Genomic DNA, 6000 nt, shown 5'->3' with positions numbered 1-6000 from the left:
TAAACAAACCATTGTTTCAAGTTTTATTTACACTGGAGCTGCCTGGCAAAATCCCATGCCTGATCTAGCCATTTGTCTTGATTCCAAGTAAGTATTTAAGAGATCCTTGCTATCTACAATATTTCCACCTTTGGGTTTACTTCCAAGGCCTGTTTTTCCCATCCTTTATTTTTCTCCCAGGACAAATGTGTCTGAGCCACTTTTAACCATAACGTTTATTGTTTTTCCCGCTTATGAGAGCAATGTAAGAATCCTACAAGCCAGAGATAATCTGTTAATACACTGTTGTTAGTTCCTCGGGCATTTAGTTTTCCTTCTACTGAGTCCTCTTTTAAGCATAACTAGTCCTTTCTTTTTTTTTTTTTTTTTTTTTTTTTTTTTTTTTTTTTTTTATAACTAGTCCTTTCTAAGAGCACAAATAAAAGCATTGACCCGGGGCGCTGGAAGGTATGGTCACATGAGTGGGAGGCTGTGGAAAGTTTACACCCGCCAAGAAGTGTACATATTTGTTTACACGGAACCACCGTTTGTTACATTTAATAACGGTGAACGGTAATCCGTAAGTAGTTACACAGAGGCCAAACGGGTTATTCAGTAAGAAAGACAGACTAAAACCTCTAAGACCGCGCCGGGACAAGGCGGGGTAGGCGCGCGCGCGCGCTGGAACCGGGAGCCGGGGCCGGAGCCGGAAGGGCGGACTTGGAGGGGCGGGTCTAGCCATCGCGGGCGGGGCCTACCCAAGGCAGGTCCGGTTGGGGCGGAGCCGGGGGCGGGCCCGGGGGCGGAGCCGGGTGGGAGCAGGGCACGGCGGGAGAGCTGACTCCTCCCTCTCGAGGAGTCGCAGGCACCTGGTGAGGAGCTAACGGCTGTTTCCACACGTGGAGAACTTTTAATGAACACGTGAGGGAAGGAGGCAATGTCTGCGGAAAGTCTACCTCACAACTCTGGCGTCCGACTCCAACCCCCAGGGCGACAGCTAGTTCGATGTGTTCCTGGGGTGGGGGTGGGGTGGTCTACGCCCCTTTCCATTAGTGTCCCCGGCCCTCGGCCACAAGTTTTCTGAGAAGCTTTCTCAAGCAGTCCCCGCCCCAGGAGGCGGCCACACAGGCCACTTGCGCCTGCGCCTGCTCCGGGCGCCACACCGCGGGGGCGGAGCCGCCGAGGAAAGGGGCGTCTCTCCCGCCGTCGCGCGCAGGGCGGAGCCGTGGGGGCGGTGCGGCCGGGCGCCCAGAGACCTGACCTTCCCGAACGCCGGGTCCCGTGACGTCACCTCGCCGTGACGCGCACGCTGTAGGAAAACTGTAAGTTTCTAAGGATTCCTGCAGCTCCCTGGGCCTGCGGGGCTCGCTCTGTTGCTCGCATTCCCGGTGTCGGTGGTGGCTGTGGGCGTTTGATCATTGGGCGATCGGGGAGCCACCGAACGTGGCGAAGGGACAGGTGCCCGCCCAGAGCGGGAGTGCACCTTCTGCGACGGGCGGGACCGAGAGTGCGGGGAGGCGAGGCCGCGCCCCGCAGGACAGGCCCTCACTTCTCCCCTGGGGCCGAGAGGGCTCAAGGAGCCTGCGACCGAGGACAGGGAAGGAGGAGGGTCCACATGGTAGCGACCCCCTTTTTTTCCTTCTCTGATGAAGGGACTTAGATTCCCCTCAGCCCTGGAGTTTGACATGTGAAGTATGGTATGGAGGGTTTCCTCAGAGACTCCACATCTGGGCTTCTTTGGGGATTCTGCAAGTGACCAAATCGCTGAGGACCGGTTATAAAGATAACCACCTGCTGCCTCAGTTTCCTTTTTGTGTAAAATGGAGGTAAAGCAGCCCCTGGCCTAATTGGCATTCGTACAGAACCGGGGACGTTGTGAGAGCACGTGAGGTAACACAAGCATGTAAACTTGGCAGGTGAAAGCTTAGAAAGGCAGTCCTTGTTCTGAGAACGTGGTGGCCAATGGCCATTTAACAAAGGTCTGGTAGGTAGGGATCTTTCACAGTTTTGCGTCCTTAACCCCCTGGTGCCCACTGATCATGGGCAACACTTGAGTCTGATGGGCGATCTGAACTGTTGTCACTGAACTTAGTGGAACAGGGATCAAGAAATGACTGGTAGCCTTATCACAATGTTCTTGACAATGAACAAATGAGATCCCCTTGTCTGGGTTTTTCAGAGAAAGCTTTCAGCTTGCTTGAACTAGTGCATTATAGTCGACACAGGTATACTCAGTTTTAGAGTTTTTGTGTCCACTTGGAATATCTGATGGTCGTATTTGAATTTGAAAGTTTTGGCTTGCCAAGGGTTAGCGCGTTATTGATGAGTTAGTACTGTAATACTTCTCAAATTCAGGGGTAAGTATTTGTTAGGACCTTTGAAGGGAATACTATTGTACACATCACAGGGTGTATTTATTCCAGAGATGGAGAGATCACATTTCTGTAAATTCAGTTTAACCTCCTTTGAGAAGCCTTAGAATTAGAGAGCAGGGGTTTTAGTCTTTGTTCTACCACTTAATAACTTTGTGTCCAAGGACAGACAGCTCACCCAAACTTGGGATTTTCTTTTCCTGTCTCAAATGGGAGATGATGGTGTATTTACTGTTGCTTTCTCAAGGAACCAATGAGAGGGTAAGTGTAAGGATGACAGGGTTCCTAAGTGTGGTTATTGTTATTAAGAAACCTCCGTAGGTCCCCTAGCCTGGGTAAGAGGTGTGTTCGTTGAGAAGTCAGGTTCTGAGTCAGAACTAGAAATATAGCAGCAAGCAACTATCCTGCGAGCTGGTGGAGCTCATTTTCCAGTGGGGGAATGGGCTACAAAGAATAAGAACACAGTATTATGTCAGACAGTGATTAAGTAGAGTGAGGTGAAGGAAGATAAGAGAATGGCAGTGGGGGAACAAGCAGGTGTAGATAGGGTCTGTCAGGGAAAGCCTTCCGAAAGAGGTGACCGTCGAATCCATGAAACCGAGCGGAAGAGCGTGAGGTAAGAACATTTCAGGCAGGGATCATACGAGCAGTAAACACATGGACTCAGTGTATTTGAGGTAGTCTTGTAAACACCAAATTTTTACAGCGAACTTACGAGGTAGGTACTATTATCTCCCATTTTTGTGGATGAAGAAACTGACACCCAGAAAGGCGTGCTCGAGGTCGTACAGCTTAAACATACTGAATTTGGGCAGTTTGACGCGGAGTCCATGCTCCACGTGGCAGTCCTGTCGTGCCTCACAGCAGGGGCAGCGGAGGAACGATGCTGGGAGGTGGACGCTAGCCTGAGGTGGCCAAGGCGTGGCAAGATGAGCGTACAGATCACAGCAAGGAAAGGGGGAAAGTGGTGGCAGGCGGTGTTGGAGGACCAGGCTGGATTTTGGGGGCCCTTGTAGGCTATGGTGGTGTTACTCTAGGTGTGGTAGGAAACCACTGGGAGGTTTGTATCAAGGAAGTAGCATCTGATGTTAGTTTTCTTGGCTGGAGGACTAGCCGTAAGGTTATGGAGTGGGGCCACTTGACCATGGGGAGGTAGGAGGCTATCGTTCTGTGCTGGAGGAGAGATGCTGGTGTCTTGGCCTGGGAAAGTGGTTGTAGAGACGATAGTACGTGGTCGAATTCATGGTATCTTTTGAGGGTAGAGCTGCTGGTGTGGGCTTACATCTGGAGTGTGAGGAAAAGGGCGAAGTCATGACCTCCTCGGTTTTAGGCTGGGAGAACAGTGGTGCTGTTGACGGAGCAGGGAGAAAGGGCTTGGCCGCGAAGGTCATGAATTCGTTCTTGGACAACTTTTAGATGCCTCGTAGACCTAGTAGTACCAGAGCTAGTAGTAACAGGAAGCACTATGTAGCCGTCAACTGTACTGGGCAGGGTTTTAAGCACTTCACATGTATTAATCAATTTCATCCTTGTAACAGTTATATGTGCTAGAGATCATTATGATCCCCGTTTTACAAGCGAGAGGACAGAGGCACAGGTTAGTTAAAAGTGGCTGGCCTAAAATCACCCAGCCTGCAAGTGACGGAGCCAGGATTCAAAACCAAGCAGTCTCTGGCTTCGGATCCACAGAATTAACGTCTGTAACCACCTATAAGTTGACTGGTTGAGTAGGTAGTTACAGACATTAACTGTACATTTGATTTACGCATTTGGAACTTAGAGGAATGGTCAGAGCTGGATACTCAGCATTTACATTTCTGAAAAGAAAGCCTGCTTTTGTGCCTCATCTAAGCCTTGGTTGGCGATGGAGTAAAGAACGCAGGCAGTTGGGCCATGCTGACTAGACTCTCGTTACTTTGCTCGGTTCACACGGCCAATATCCAGGATCCCCTTTCTTTCAACGTTTTTTTTTTTATTTTATTTTTGGGACAGAGAGAGACAGAGCATGAACGGGGGAGGGGCAGAGAGAGAGGGAGACACAGAATCGGAAACAGGCTCCAGGCTCCGAGCCATCAGCCCAGAGCCCGACGCGGGGCTCGAACTCACGGACCGCGAGATCGTGACCTGGCTGAAGTCGGACGCTTAACCGACTGCGCCACCCAGGCGCCCCCAGGATCCCCTTTCCATGAGGTTCTATGAGGGTGAGGTCTGTATGTTTTTTACTTCTCTGTCTCTGGTTCCTAATCCAGTGCCTGCCATGTAGTAGCTGTTAGGGATGACTTTATATGTAAGACATTTGATTAAGTTTTGGGAGTTCAGAGATGAATAAATCATAGCACTCTCCTTGGAGGAGCAGAGTGTGAGGAAAAACCTGTGGGAATAAAACCAGAGTAGACTAAATGCATAAATACATGTTGATTATTTCATTCTGGCCTTCTGCAGCCCCCCCATCCCCCACCCCATATACTTGAGGGATGGGGCATGAAGAGGGTCAAAGGAGCAGAAGAATGCCTTAGCAATTGCATGGTGAATTTGAGGCTCCTCTTCCACAAAAGAATTACTCATAATCTTGCATATTTTACTATATTTGCATTAGTTTCATTTGGCAACGGTGTAATTTTTACCAAATGAAATAAATTCTGCTATTTTAGTATCATTGTGGAGTGATGAGTTTTTCCAGTTCTATTACCTCAGTGTTGACAGGACTCACTAGTGAAATAAGGGAGTTGGCTTGAGATGTTGCAGCTTGCATAATAGAGGGTGATGCAGGGGCTGTGTGAGGTATTTAGGCAGGTTTCCACTGGTTTCAGTGTATCACGCCAAAGTTCCACATATTGGAGTAAGTTTCAGTTTCTCTGCTGATGATCTCTTTAACACTGAGATATGTACATATATACACATACATACATATATATATATTTTTTTGTCATAGAAAGGGGATCTGGTGGTATATGTCATAGGTGGAATTATAGATTACATCTCATATCTGGAATGTGGTAGAACCTAGAAACTAGAACAATATGCACAAAAATAAGTGTCTTCTGTAGATCTCTGTAAGGGTATACCATAACTTCAATACATTTGTCACAATTTTATTACTTCCTATCAGGAGTTTTTGAAATTTGAACCATTACAAGATTATATAAAATTGCACCATGGTAGATTTTGGATTCATTTCAGAGTTTTTTTCTTACAGTATATAAAATTATATCTTGTTTAGCTTTTTTTAGCTTTCCATGGGAGAGTTGATCTGGATAACCCGGTTCACCATCACTCTAAACATCTAATTTTTTTTTTTTTTTAATATTTATTTTTGAGAGAGACAGAGACAGAATGTGAGTGTGTTAGGGGCAGAGAGAGAGAGAGAGAGAGGAAGACACAGAATCCAAAGCAGTCTCCAGGCTCCGAGCTGTCAGCACAGAGCCCGACGCAGGGCTCAAACTCGTGGACCGTGAGCCGAAGTCGGACGCTCAACTGCCTGGGCTACCCAGGCGCCCCTTCACTCTAAACATCTAAACAGGAACCCTCCACAAATACAGATGTGCCATCTTGTTTTGCAAATTTTAAATCTGCTATTGTTGCTTCCCTAAATTTAATGGAGTTGAAATGATTAGTATTCCTTTATACCACAATCACAGCTGGCTTCCCC

General features: G+C 48.0%; 1 protein-coding gene across 3 annotated transcripts in view; it reads left to right on the top strand.

Annotated features, from left to right (window-relative positions):
• The first annotated feature begins 662 nt into the window (after nucleotides 1-662).
• Nucleotides 663-6000, top strand: part of ZNF438 (zinc finger protein 438) — a 171306-nt gene continuing 165968 nt past the window's right edge. For all 3 annotated transcript variants that reach the window (XM_042945247.1, XM_042945246.1, XM_042945244.1), the window contains exon 1: nucleotides 663-1301. The gene's annotated coding sequence lies outside the window, so the exon portion shown is untranslated. The remainder of the gene's footprint in view (nucleotides 1302-6000) is intronic.

The sequence above is a fragment of the Panthera leo genome, chromosome B4 (assembly GCF_018350215.1).
Source record: "Panthera leo isolate Ple1 chromosome B4, P.leo_Ple1_pat1.1, whole genome shotgun sequence".
NCBI lineage: Eukaryota > Metazoa > Chordata > Mammalia > Carnivora > Felidae > Panthera > Panthera leo.
Note: the sequence above shows the minus strand (reverse complement) of the source record. Positions and strands in the feature narration are given on the sequence as shown.